The 15,630-nt window shown below is 33.5% G+C and overlaps 1 protein-coding gene and 1 long non-coding RNA gene across 2 annotated transcripts in view; both read left to right on the top strand.

The window, feature by feature from the left end:
• LOC132750553 (uncharacterized) overlaps positions 1-15,630 on the top strand; it is a 288,756-nt gene that overhangs the window by 153,527 nt on the left and 119,599 nt on the right. The gene's annotated exons all lie outside the window — the stretch shown is intronic.
• Positions 1,629-4,256, top strand: LOC132750556 (uncharacterized). Its single transcript, XR_009628571.1, has 5 exons — positions 1,629-1,771; positions 2,600-2,777; positions 3,237-3,343; positions 3,507-3,617; positions 3,997-4,256. It is a non-coding gene; the product is annotated as an uncharacterized LOC132750556 (long non-coding RNA).

Here is a 15,630-nt window from a genome sequence, read left to right as displayed (position 1 = left end):
AGAATCTTTCTATCAAAAAAAATATTCGCTGAAAGTTCACCAGAAACTTTTCTATAAAAACAAGTTTGCCAGATAATCGCCACAAACATATCAGTTCTGAAAGTTAATCCAACTTTGTTCAGTAAATAACTATTTTGCCAAGGAATTATATTATTATGCACATATAAAAAAAAGTCCTTCATGTACCTACCTATAACCTACCTACCTACCCAACCCTATTTTAATGGGTCGGGAAGTGGAAACAAACATATTTTTATTTTTTGCCTAAGAGTTATCAAATTGAAACATCATAATTATGTATCATGGAGGGTATTGTAGTTCACAATAACAGTTAAAAAATTATAAGGTAGAAGACCCATAATGAAATCGGCAATCTTCGACAATTACCGCCATATCTCGCCATTTATCGTAACGAACTTCGTTTGTTTACGTATAAAGTCGGAATTCTAATAATAGCGGATATCCCCGGTCACGTGGTAGTATTCCCCAAGAAAATGACGTAATTTCCGTAGATATCTAACATGGCGTCTTACAGGCGTGATACGCTCGGTCGATTCAAAAAAAGTGTAAAAAGATGCAGAAAACTCAAGTATTCCGACTTAATTATAGAACATAACTATAGTGCAGGTAACCAGTAATATGAAAAAGGCAAAGCCTCAAAGCGAGCTCGATGAACTTTTTACGTGAAATAGTATAAATAATCGCTCATTTTTATTTCAAATGCAGTAACGAGTGCGTGTGACGTCATACGTACTGTGTTAAATATGGCTCCGCCCCTGTCGTGAAATGAATAACGAGTTTTGAAAACGTTGATAAAACTTTGTTTATTTTCTTTCACTCTATAATTTTTCAAGCGAAATAAAGATTATTTAAAGTGAAATAAATGTAAAACTTAAAACGTTTGCGACATTAAAATAGCGTACTTGATTTGTTTGTTTTGCACGTACTGTTTGGCGCTACATTGTGACGTCACGTAAACAATACTTTAAACGTCTGTACAGCGTTAACGACTGAATAAAAGATATTGGTGTTCGATTCATTTTCTTAGTTAGACCATTTTCTTTCATTCTAGATAGTTTTCACAACAAAATTCGACAAAAAATTGTTTTTTTTATCAGATTTCAAACAAAATGGCGCCTTCGATTTTCATTTTTTATACACAGCTTCCGTTATTCTGGTTCCCTGTCCAATTATGGTTCCCATAGACGTGCGCGGGTGACCAGTCTACACATCCGTTTTTCAGTCAGAATTCCTCAGTTTTTATCGTTATCTTTAAATTCGAAAAGTTGCGATGTGTCCAATTCGGTACTTTGGACGAAAAGTTTTCAAAACCATCACTTAGCAGGTACTCGCGTTACCGTAAAGCTCGCTTTTCGTGCAGGCCCTTCGGGCCAGCTCGTCGAGCTCGCTATTACGGGTCAACCAAACCAGCTCTACAAAACATCAACTCTTCCTAAATCGGTTGATAATGAGGGTTGGAAAGAGGGAAGAAGAATCGTTGAGTTTGGCGTGTTCACGGTCAAACCTAAGATTTTGTAAAAAATGTAGACTTGGACCAGTAGGCCCTACCATTAACTTTGACAATATGTTAGGTGAATTTAAACAGGGTGTGTCTGGATATTTGTATGTGAAATGTCGAAACACAGAATGCGGTCATGTGAATTGTGTTCCCTATGGAAAAACACATAGACTCTAGTAGTAGTACTAGTAGATTGAAGACCTGGGAAAGTTGGAATGCCATGTTTCGTTGTCAACACAAAATTAGGAACAGGTAAGTGATTAATGTATTGCATCATACTTTAGACTAAGTACTATATACTGATTATGAATTCATAGATGTAAGGTCTCGTACCAAAATGAATATACATTTATCAGTGTTTATCTACTTGTCTTCCAATGATGTCAAACATGTAAAATTATGAGGGAAATTATGCGGACCAAATTTATGTTTCAGATTTATAAATAATTAATTTATTATACAGAATACATGTATCTTGTTTGTGTTGAGCTGTAAAACACTACTCCTTATTGTGAAGGAAGTGGCTAGCCGTACGGGCCCGTACGGCTAGCCAAAAGTTCTAGCCGTATGTGACTCACGTACTCCATATAATTTGAAAAGTGCCGTACGGCTAGCCAATACAGTGTGTCCTGGCTAGTCGTACATGACCCACGACTCACGTACGGCTAGAACTTTTGGCTAGCCGTACGGCCTGTACGGCTAGCCACTTCCCTATTGTGAAATTTTTTTATAAACTTCCCTCTGAACTGTTTTTAATTTCCCAAAGTCACTGAGAAATTTGAAAAAAAAATGATAAAACGTTGCTAAATTAAATCTTGCAACAATGCAATTTTTGTTAAGACATTACAGAATCCTACATGTGCATTATATAGACACAGTTTACACAAGGCAGTATGCTGCCAATACACACAGTCACAGTAATATTCAACATACATGAGGCAGCTAAAAATAGCTCTATATAAATTTATGCAATGTGTTATTATCACGGTTATGTAAATTACAATCCATGTGAAGTTTTTTTTGGACAAAATATTTGTATACTTAAATGAAATAATTTGTTTCTTTTTCATTTTCTTACAGCAATGATTGATAGTGTAGGTGGGCCGGTGAGAGGAGGGTCAACAATTTGTTGTCAACACTCAATATACCAACAATTGAAATAAAAACATGAAAAGAAATGGAGAGACGTGTTGGAAATATCATTGAGACAGTGGCTTCTATGTCGACAGAATCTGCTGCGAAAGATCAAGGAAATGGAGTAAGACACATTTACAATGATATTTTCGAAATAACATGTAATTGAATTGGAAGAATTTGATAAATTATTTTGTAATTATTATGTCTATGCAGCTTATCATGGTATTATCCTATATTGCTGGTATACTCGTGGTTTAGGGAACCAAAGAATACTATACAATCCATATATGAGAAAAGAATTTTTAAACAATGGCTTTGTTGTTTTTGCATGTTACTCTATATTCATGTACATATTTTTTTTTTCAAAATAACATAAATGTGTAATTGTTTTTAAAAAAAGTATTTATTTCTACATGACAAACTGGGTCCGCCTGGGCTCCTTGCCATTGGTACTTGTTGCTGGGTCATATGGGGGTTGCGTTCATTGAACGCCGCCTTTCCTTGTTGATCTTGTTTATCATATTTTACCTTCATTGGTTTAAGACTAAAATTCTTATTAAATACATGCATATTTTTTAAGGGATGTGCATCATGAAGAATCAATGGTATCAGAACACAACATCATGGAAGGTCTTATTGACAAGATCTTGGAGGATGTCCTTTGCCAGGTGCCTCGCCAGCACTAAAGTGAGTACTGGTAGTTTGTTTTCTGTATTTTGTTTATTTACGAAAGTAAAGGACTATGCAAAACTGACTGGTGTTGTTGAACTGTTTGTGTTATGTCAGTTGCTTCAATATATGAATATCTCTCCATATACTGTTTGTACATATGTATTTTTTTTTATTCAAGGTCTATTCTTCAGTCAGATGCTACAGTTACAAATGACAGTGAATGGTCAGATTTATACAATTGTGATGAACAATCCTCAACAATACATCAAACAAAAATGCCTATTAAACTGTAAGTTGAAATCTATTAGGTTTTTTTATATATATTTATAATCATGGTGTAGCAATTAAATGATAATACTGTGATAATTTTGTAATGCTATTTGGGGTCGTCTTCAATAGAAACAATTTGATGTATCTTCATGTGATGAATAATCGATATGCAGTCCGAATTATTTCATAAAAGTGATTACTAAAATTGGTCAGGAAAAAGTCGTGCAATCAGCATTAATAATTAACAAAACTTATTCTAGTATGAACATTGTGTTACATTAATTATAAATAAGTTATTGTCAATTCATTGGTGTAGTTTCTCAATATTTGTCAATATTACGTTTAAAGATGAATTGTAAATTACAGAAAATATTTTTGAAATATTTTTACAATTACAGTTCTCACAGACAGTCAAAGGTTGAAAACAAATCAGAAGTGGTCCACATCTTGAAAAACCTCACAGCAGATTAAGACTTTCCCCGAAATTTCCCTGTAAAACCCGCAGTGGTATGTCCAGTGCAGTAGATACTGCCTGGCACAAAAGAGGATTTGACAGTTTAACATGTAAGTAAAATAAGATTATTTTTATGCCCCCACAATGTGGGAGCATATAGCGTTGCACTTGTCAGTTCGTCCCAAAATCTTGTGAACGCAACTCCTCTTAAACATGATGGCAGATTTTGCTTAAACTTACAGGGATGAACAACCTTAATGTGTAGATGGTGTAAAGGAAGGAATTTTCGCTGCGACCAAATTTAACAGAATTATGGCCCTTTGTTGATTTTTTCACTATATACTATGTAGAAATTTGTGAAAGCAACTCCTCTTAAACCGGATGGCAGATTTTGCTTAAACTTCCAGAAATGAACAACCTTAATGTGTAGATGGTAGTAAAGGAAGGAATATTTGCTGCAACCAAATTTAACAGAATTATGGCCCTTTGTTGATTTTTTCACTATATACTATGTAGAAATTTTGTGAACGCAAAGTTCTCCTCTTTAACCGGATGGCAGATTTTGCTTAAACTTCCAGGGATTAACAAACTTAATGTGTAGATGGTAATAAAAGAAGGAATATTTGCTGCAACCAAATTTAACAGAATTATGGCCCTTTGTTGATTTTTAGTTTTCAACTTGTGGCACATGTAGTCCAAAAACTATTTGACCTAGAGTCATAAGATTGACAGAACAGTGGCGTGTGGGGGCATCCGTGTCCTATTGACACATTTCTAGTTTTTCTCAGTTATCATGTCAGTAATAATTTAGAATTTGTCAGAAAAGTATCTGTGTATATTTTAACCACTGTTATTGATGTATAATTGAAAAAGTGAGTTTTGCATACAAGTAAGACTGGTTAGTCAACATTGTTCTTTCAAACAGTGGCATTTGAAAGAAAAATCCTAATGGTTATTTGAATGACCCTGGTTTTAACTTTGAGCTCTGACCTGGCTGTCATGTTCACAGCATGCATATAGGGATCATTTCTCCGTCGTCTGTCTGTCTGTCCGTCCGTCACAAAACTTGTCCAGACTATTCTCATAAACTACTGGTGCAATTTCATCCAAACTTTACAGGAATTACAGTACCAAGTCTAGTTGTGCATTTTGTCAGCATTTTCCGGTTCAATGATTTTTGTCAGAGTTATGGCCCTTTAATAATTTTTATTTTTAGCTCGACTATACAAAGTATATGGAGAGCTGTCCTACTCGCCCCGGCGTCCGCGTCCAGATTTTAGATTAAAGTTTTGGTGCAGTAAAATATTTTTCACTATAACTTTGTCATTTCTTAAGGTATCAACTTCAAACTTCAAATATATGTTCCTTATCATCAACCACATCTTATGTGACAAGGTTCATAACTCTAGCACCAATATTTTCAGATTTATCTCCCCTTGAACTTAGAATTTTCCTTAAAAAATATTATTTTTTACTGATACTTCTTTATTTCTTAAAGGATCAACCTCATACTTCAAATATATGTACCTTATCATCATCCCCATCTTATGTGACAAGGTTCATAACTCTAGCACCAATATTTTCAGATTTATCTCCCCTTGAACTTAGAATTTTCCTCAAAAAATACTATTTCTTACTGTTACGGTACAGATACTGGTAATTTTGATGATATACATTACAGGCAGTGCCTAAACCATAAGGGAGTGATAGAGCGTAGAAATGAGGATCCGTTATATACCCCGAATGCATTAAGGAACCGACATATTTCAATTGAGGAAATCTCCAGCATTATTATGAAAGGTAAAAGTGGGTCAGCTCAGGGATTTGACCGTATTCCGTATGATGTATTGAAATTCCCAGCAGTCATTGCGGTGTTGAAGGAACTTTTTCAATTGATATTTGAATGTAGCATTATCCCATCAATTTGGCGTAAATCGATTATATTCCCAATTCTTAAGGATCCAAATACTGATAAACGAATACCCTTACATTATAGAGGAATCAGTCTACTGTCTTGCGTTAACAAATTATATACTGCGTTTATTAACAAACGTCTTTCTGCATACATGGAATCAAACAATCTTATGGCCGATGAACAGAATGGTTTGCGAAAAGGCAGGTCTTGTGAAGATCATATTTTTACACTAAATAGCATTATACGTAACAAAAACACATTCACTGCTTTTACAGACTTAAGAAAGTGCTTTGATTTTGTTGATAGAGACTTACTTTTGTATAAACTGTTACTAAACAATGTCGATGGGAGAGTTTATAATTCTATTAAAAACATATATGCTAGTGCATCGGCTTGTGTTTGCATAAATATTAGCGGATTACCAAATTCTTTCGTCCACACTGATTGGTTCGATTGTACTACTGGATTAAAGCAGGGGTGTACGCTGTCGCCGACGCTCTGGTCCGTGTTTGCAAATGACCTCATTCACGAAATTGATAGTCTTGGGCTTGGAATTAACGTTGGTTCTATGATGGTATCTACATTGTTCTACGCGGATGACATAGCGCTGATCTCAGACTCAGAAATAAATTTGCAGCGTATGGTTGATGTTGTACATGAATGGTGCAAACGGTGGCGCGTCTTAATAAATACTAATAAGTCCAAATGTGTCCATTTTCGTAGAGGACCTACACAGCGCAGTGAATTTATTTTCAGAGTTGGTGAAAATGTTCTAGAGACCGTTGATCATGATAAATATCTGGGCATAGTTTTTGATGAGAAAATGAACTTTAATCTTAATAGTGAATCATTATCTAAAGGTGCTGGAAGAGCTTTAGGGAGTATATAATCTGTAAAATTTACAATCTGAAAGATACTGGAATTAACACATTAGAAAAACTGATTTATGAGTCCGATATTGGAGTATGGCGCCTCCTCGTGGGGCTTCAGATCGTACCAATGCTTTTTTGGTGTACATAGATTTGCACCACACGTAGCAATATATGGAGATTCAGGATGGCTACCAAGTGTGTTCAGACAGAAACTGCCTATAATACGATTTTGGAACAGGTTGTTATCAATGCGGGATGATAGACTAACCAAAAAAGTGTTCTTATATGATTACGGTAAATGCAATACATGTGAAAATTGGTCTTCAAATATAAAAAATATTTTTAGTGATCTTAATTTAGAACAACACTTTACAGATTTAACAACAGTTAGTCTGTCTACTGCTAGAGATAAAATACGAGACATGTACCGTAATAAATGGCAGACCGATTTGCAATTATGTAGGAAACTTCGTACATATAAACTGTTTAAAGATACCTTTGATAAGGAAGATTATGTTTCACTTAATTAAAGTTCAGATTTGGCATTTTACTTATACGTATTGAGACTGGGCGTTTCGTTGGAGAAGCAGTGGAAGAAAGAATTTGTCGTTTTTGTGAAAGAAATGAAGTAGAGGATGAGACTCACTTATTGTTATCATGTGATATTTACAGACACATAAGAAACGATATATTTGTTAATGTTGACTGTATTCAGGACATGAATATAACCATTTCTGAAAAAGTACGTGTGTTGATGACTGATCACATAGGAAAGACAGCCAAATATATAATGAAAGCTTACTTGTTTAGACGAAGTATACTTTACTCTTAAATTATGAAAATAATTTAGGTTTTGCATTTCAACAAAAATTATGTCTCACTTAAATATTTTATTTTTTCTGTTATACTAGTATGTCCATACTTTCATATTTATAATTCGGTGTTGTTTTACCATAACCATTTCCCTCACGTTATCTGTCATATCATGTAAAGTTATATGATTAATGTTATTTATTATAAAAGGTGACTAATGGGTCCATTGGGCCGGGTGCATAACTTTTTGTTAAAATGTATTGTACTGTATAAATGTTCATTGCATATGTTACTATAATAAACAATTATCTTATCTTAACTTATCTTATTTAACTTATCTGCAAAATCCCTCTATGCTTAACTTGTCTGCAAAGTCGTCTGCAAAGTATCCCAACATTTCCTCAGTTAAAGCAAAAAAATTAACTGGATTGGTTAGAAATACCTTCTTACATGTAAATATAAAGCTATTTCGGAAACTTTATACAAGAGGGCCATGATGGCCCTGAGTCGCTCACCAGAAACAACTGCTTTTCAGTGTTGGAAATTATTTTTCAAAAGAACTTGCTGAAAAGCAAGTCCAGCTCTTTCAACAAGTTCAGCTCAACTTTAACTTGCCCCTCTAGTAATATACTTTCACAACACTGACTGTTGTAGCTATTTTTCTTCATAATAAACAATAGGGCCACTAAGATGGCCCCAGATCACTCGTCTTACCCATCATTTCATTATTCACTATATCTGTAATATCTTGCCCTAATATTTTGGAAAGGCTTTGTTAAAAATATGTATGTTGCAAGTGTGTTCCTATGAGACTATGTAGAATAAATGCAGAATTGATGACCACTAGAGCAGGATTAATTTTGACTGGACAATTTTTTATAACTTTTTTTGAATGAAAACACAAACTGTCACATGCTAAACATTTAAGGTGTAGATGTTTGAAGTGTACAGTTTGGGACAACAATTTTTATTATACATTCTGTATGGTAACATATTAAACTGTACCTCAAAAAAAAAAAGACAATAGGTCAAACATTGTAAAAAATATGAAAAGTAGGCCAGTTGATATCAAAATTCAATTCAGCATCAGAAATTACATCCCTAAGTCCAAATTTCAAGTTTGTATGCCAAAAAACACAAGGATGAAGGTCAAATTATAACAAAAATATCAAAAGTAGGTCAGTTGATATCAAAATTCATTCCGGCATCAGAATTTACAAACCTGGTCCAAATTTAAAATCTGAATGTCAAAATACACGAAAGGAGGTCAATTGGTGTCTATAATACCTAAAGTAGGTCAGCTGGTATCAAAATTGAATTCAACATCAAAAATTACACAAATTACACCCATAGTCCAAATTTCAAGTCTGTACATAAAAGACGAAAAAAGTAGGTAAACCGATATCAAATATTTCAAAAGTAGGCCAGTTCATATCAAAATTCAAATTAAACCCCTTGTCCAAATTTCCAGCAGGTACATCAAGAACGGCAAACTAGGTCAAACAATATCAAATAATAATATCAAAAGTAGTCAGTCTTAAAGGGACTCCACTGAGGATTTTTGACATGACGGGACTGGAAATAATTTTTTGAGATTATTACTCCATTTGATGTAAATCTATACTAATAACTTATGTGCAAAATTTCAGACTATTAGCTCACTCCGTTTTTCCAGAATTATTATTATTATTGAAGTGAAAAATGACCAAAAATTGAAAAGCGTTTAAAAGCTTTTCACTAAAATCGGACTGTGAATAGCACAAACATATGATTTTCAATGTATTTCTAGTATATTTCTTGGTTATATTTCATTTATATTTCTGTTTTAAGTGTTCATGTTTATCTATGTGAAAAATCAAAATTTTATGTTTTAAGGCTTATAAACCTCAGTGGAGTTCCTTTAATTCAATTCGCATCAGAAATTACATCCCTGGTCCAAAGTCTCTGTACATCATTCCAAATTTCAAGTCTCTGTACATCAAAAACAAGAAAGTATGTGCAATTATGGTTTCAAAAATATCAAAAACAGCTCAACTGATGCCAAATTTCAATTATGCACATGAAACTCAGGTTCAACAGTCTGTCCTAAAATTTATTGAAATATGCTTTCTCCACGTTTAAATCCAATTCAACAGAAAAAAATGAAAAAATTACAATTTTTAACAAAATTCAATAAAAAAATTGAGCATACATCATCTTTGTTAGTGAAGTACAGGAGAAACAAATTTTATGTTTCTTTGGGCCTAATTCTTTTTCCTGGTTAATGACCTACAACTGACCTTGCAATGATACAATATGATGTCCAAATTTCAGAGCTGGTCATAAACAGGACCCAAGCTATTGAAATTCTTACTTTGATAAACTATGTATGGCTTTTATAGGCCAAGTAAAGATGGTCTTTTCTATTAAAAAAAAAAAACAAAACAAAAAAATAGTTTTTTTTAATGACATTATCATTATATTAATTTTATACTGTGACCACCTATAGTGTGAAGAGTTTAAAACATAACATATCTACTTTGTGTGCAGTCAAAACACGTTTATTTTATATTTATATTGATAAAGAGACTGTGTATCCATTGTCAATAGTTTCTAATATTAAAATTTGAGCATAGAATATCTTTAAACTTTGATTTGAAGAAATGCCATGACCTAGTGCATTTAAGCTTTAGCTTTTACAGGGCTAATCAAATTAAGATGAGCAAACTTGATAAAAGACTACCCAAGAATGCTACAGACAAAGTTTGGTGATCATCCATCAATTAGTTCTGTAGATGAAGATGTCTAAAGGTTTTTCTATTTTTAGCCCTAGTGACCCCTAAAAGGGGCTTATCAAATTAATATGAGCCAACTTGATAAATGACTACATAAGAATGCTACAGACAAAGTTTGGTGATCATCAATCTTTTAGTTCTGTAGTAGAAGATGTTTAAAGGTTTTTCATTTTTTAGCTCTGCTGACCCCTAAAAGGGGCCAATTGAAATGACATGAGCAAATTTAAGTGATTGATTATTAAAACCTCATCTATAGATTAAGCACGAATTTCTGATAAAGCGTTATCATCTTTATTAGAATAGACTATAAATCTATGGAAATGATCAGTGTCACTGTAAAATTGTGCATATGTTTAATCCCCCTAATAATATATATGCGTAAATTACATGTCTAAAAAATGGAAACAGGCTTTAAAGTCTTTAGGACATACAATTGTACAATTATGGTTTTTCATTCATATGCCTAAAGATTTAATCAGCATATGAACCTTTGTGAGGATATCAAGTAAGCTCACAAAAGTATCATCTGAATGCACATGTATACAATGTATAGTTATGTTCATTAGAGGTATAGGAGGAAACACATTAAAAGAGGACCAAGAGATCATCTACATGAACATATATACTAAATTAGATAGAAGATGTATGAGAAGTTAATGTAAGATGAGCAGGAAGTCATCTAGATGTACGTATATACACTAGTTATATGGAACATATTTGAAGGATGACCTGGTGTTTTAGATGTACATGTATAAACGGTGTAGTTCTTAAATAACATATATGAGGGGATAAGCTAAAATGACAAAAGGATCATCTACATGTACAAATACTCTTCTTTTATTATCGAACAGGTATAAACTAGGGGATCATAGAAGACAAGGGGTGATCCCAATGAATACTATATACTATATAGTATATGTACATCTAGATGATCCCCTGGTCATCTTACGTGATCCCCTTTTTTCTGTTCAATGAATACTATAGTATATGTACATCTAGATGATCCCCTGGTCATTTTAGTGATCCACTTATTTCTGTTCAATGAATACTATAGTATATGTACATCTAGATGATACCCTTGTCATCTTACGTGATCCCCTTAAACAATGTATTTGTTCCATAATAAGAAATATTATATGTACATCTAGATGATCACCTGGTTATTTTACGTGATCCCCTTATTTCTGTTCAATGAAAACTATAGTATATGAAAATCTAGGTGATCCCTTGTCATTTTACGCGATGCCCTCATATCTGTTCCATAACGAAAAAGAGTAGGTACATCTAGATGATCCCCTGGTCATCGTACTTGATCCCCTTATTTCTTTCTGTTCAATTGAAACTATATTAAATATACATCTACATGATCCCCTTGTCATCTTACGTGATCCCCTTATTTCTTTCCAATGGATACTATAGTATATGTACATCTAGATATTCCCCTTGTATTCTTACGTGATCCCCTTATATCTGTTCCAAAATAAAAAAGAGTTTATGTACACATAGATGATCCCCTTGTCATTTATTTGATCCCCTCATATATGTTCCAAAATGAAAAAGAGTATATACATCTAGATGTCACCTGGTCATCTTACGCGATCCCCTTATTTCTGTTCAATGCAAACTATATAGTATATGTACATCTAGATGATGCCCTGGTCATTTTATGTGATCCCCTTATATCTGTTATATTATGAAAAAGAGTTTATGTACATCTAGATGATATTGTAATCTTACGTGATCCCCTTATTTCTGTTCCATGAAAACTATAGTGTATGTACATCTAGATAATCCACTGGTCATCTTACGAGATACCCTTAAATCTGTTCCATAATGAAAATGTTTATATTCATTTCCCTCATATATGTTCTTTAAGAACTACAGTGTTTATACACCTTAAAGACCAGATGACCCTTCTTCATATATATTCCATCACTACTAATGTATATTTACATCTAGATGATTCCCTGCTCATCTTACATTAACCTCTCATACATCTTCTATCAAAACTAGAGTATATGTTCATGTAGATGATCTCTTGGTCCTCTTATAATGTGATTCCTCATATAGCTTTAATGAACATAAGTATACATAGTGTACATGTGAATTCAGACGATCCTATATAATCATCTTACTTGATATCCTAACATAGGTTCATATGCTCATTAAATTATTAGGCAAATTGTACAATTGTATGTCCTGAAGTTTAAAGCCTGTTTCCATTGTTTAGACATATCGCGGGCTTAGCGCAAAACGGTTGTAACTCAATTTAAGCAAATTTTACAGGAGCATGAAAAAACTTTTTAAAACTTTTGTTAATGAATAAAAATGTTTTATTTTAGGAAAATATATACATTTTAGTTAAGGAATTAGAAACAAAATAATAAAAAAGGAGCAAATTATTTTTGAAAAAAGATATTTGAATAAGTTCAAGTTACAACCGTTTTACAAATAAAATTTTGATAATTTGTTACATATTTTTTTGTGCAAAAGGGTAGTATCTCAAGTTACAACTGTTTTCCGCACAAATTTTGAGCAAATTTAATTATTCTCTTTGTGCAAAACGGAAGTATCTCAAACTCATATCTTTTTATAGGATTTAATAATTGAATAAAATAAAACATTACTTCTAAATCACATAAAATATATGTAGCCATTATAAAATAAGATTATAAAATAAGTGCAAGTCATGTTTTGAATAATGAAAATAATGAAAGTAAGAATAATCAGTGATAAGTTTGAAGAGAATGAATGTCCTCAATAGAGAATAATATAGCCTATACCACTTTATTTAAAAATATATTAAGGGATAGCTAAAAATTATTTTTTATGGTGGTTAATTATAAATGCTATCTATAGAATGGTAATAAATCTTAGACACATGTACATGTATTTCAAAATAAAAAGTAAGGTTTAGCCACCCTTTCAGCTGCTGGACATTTAATCCTTACCCCAATTGATATTATAAAATTATGGACTTCAATTTTAGCAAAATCATTCAAAATCTTTTAGATTTCAAAATGTTTTAAAGGACAATTACGCTGGCTCTACCTGAGGAACAACCGTAACCCTGCCGGCAACGTTTGGGATGATCCGTGAACATCCGGCATTCGACCCTGGATGGAATAAAATATTTAATATCACCGGGGTGGTCCGGGATGACAGAAGTATAGCTTTGCCGGCTTCATCCTAAGCGCTGCCGGGAACAACCAGGGTTACACACTGGGGAAGCACCTTAGCTCTGCTGGCACAAACCGGGGATGATCCGGGGCATGATATAGCCAGTAGAGCTACGGTAGAGCCCTGGTGAACGGTAAATGCCGGCAGAGCCCCGGAGGACGACGATGGAGCTACGGTTGATCCAGGTAGATCTCAGCCCCGGCAAAGCCCAGTTCATTTCAAATGAATCGCGACAATTTGCAATGATTGCACTTGTTTGTATTAAAACCCTTCCCATTTTCCTTCTATCCAGTATTGCATAAGGATTTTTCAGAAAATCATCATGAATTACTGTTCTGGAACAAAAGATATTATATTAGATAAAAATTATGTATCAATGTTATCATTTTCGCACATTTTCAATCTAACCGGGGGTCTGCCTGGATCGACCGGGGAAGCACCGGCCATGAACTGTAGCTTTACCTGGGCTCTGCCTGGATGGTCCGGAGCGCAATCCTGGTTTGGTTAGTTGGGAATACCGTAGTGCTGCGGGGTTAGTGTGACCGCCAATAATTTCACTACGGATTGTCCGATTATCCCAAGTAACTTACCGGGTTGGTCCTGGGCTCTGACAGGAGTAAGTGAGACGCACAGCTTAAAATTGATGGGGTGCTGATAAATCAATTTCTACTTGTTATACCTTGCAATTTCAGTTATAATATCAATTACATGTACTTTGTCCTTCTAGGAAGTTCATAAAAATCTTAGAATACATTTAAATTACCTAAGCCCACTGACCAGTTCACATTAAATTTGCAGAAGTTGTACAAAAAAAATTTCTTTTACTTCTGGGCATATTTTGGTTGGTAATTTTGTCCAACAATATTGTCCTTGATCTTCATTAACTTTCATAAAGGGCATTGAATAAACACTTGTACCAAAAGAATATATTGATATATTTGTTATCTTCACATGTCAGTAAGGTGAGGTATATTTGTATAGATGCCGGGCTACTGATCTGAAGGTCTCTGGTTTGATTCCTAACCAACACTGCGTTATGAAGTCACACTTCTTGTGTTTTTTTGTTTTTTTTACTTAATTATTGCAAGAATTGAATTAATTTGAAATTGTTTTAATATATCTACTTTTAGGATAACTTTTAAGTAGTGTGGTGTTTCCTTTTATTTTATCAAGATGTTTTCGTTAGTACTCGGACATACGGACATTGGACAATCACAAGTTTTTCTCTAGAATGCATATTTTTCAATTGTTTCTTGGTGACATTATGCAAACGTATATGGTTTAGCGCATACACACTACAGATGTAGTTAATAAAAAAGTACACAGATAGTATAAAAAAAAATGATTTGCGCGAGTTATTAGAGAAGGGCAATTTTAAAATTAAAAGAAATAAAGTGGGTGAACCAGGATTCGAATCTACGAGTTTATAATGTCTATAATGTCTTGAAGCAATGTCTTAATTACTGCTTGCGCTAAGAGGGATTCTTAATTAAGACCATTTAACAACTGGTTATATTATTAGTTATAAAGATTGTTGACAGGTTATATGGCCCTATGTAAACGGATGTTTGTAAATATAACCCAAGCCGCTAGGCGAGGGTTATATTGAAAACAGCCGTTTATATACGGCCATATAACCTGTCAACAATCTTTATAACGAATTTATAATACAGCAAGCATTATTTTTTAGAGAAAAAGGTAAGATGTTTTTATGAATCGACAACAGCTAATATAAACGTCACGATTATCCAATGAAAAGCGACGTTAAAAACGTGCAGTATTATAAACATTCATAAAGATTTAAAAGTAGATCAAAAATTTACTGAATTTACTGGCTATAGGGTCAAATGAAGAGTGCATGGTCAATATTGTTGGAAAAAAACATACCCCTGTCTGTCTGTTAGTGAACAATTTGTTTGTAAAAATAAACTGCTGAATGTCTGTAATGGATTTGCCCTGCTTTGTATTCGGAAAAGTCAATCAATCAATATACAGGTACTTAAATTGAGCTGTCCACAGTACAG

The sequence above is a fragment of the Ruditapes philippinarum genome, unplaced genomic scaffold, assembly GCF_026571515.1.
Source record: "Ruditapes philippinarum isolate M1 unplaced genomic scaffold, ASM2657151v2 ctg1398_1_1_1_1, whole genome shotgun sequence".
In the NCBI taxonomy this organism is placed as follows: Eukaryota; Metazoa; Mollusca; class Bivalvia; order Venerida; family Veneridae; genus Ruditapes; species Ruditapes philippinarum.
The sequence above is the reverse complement of the archived record's forward strand: the minus strand, read 5'-3'. Positions and strand labels throughout refer to the sequence as shown.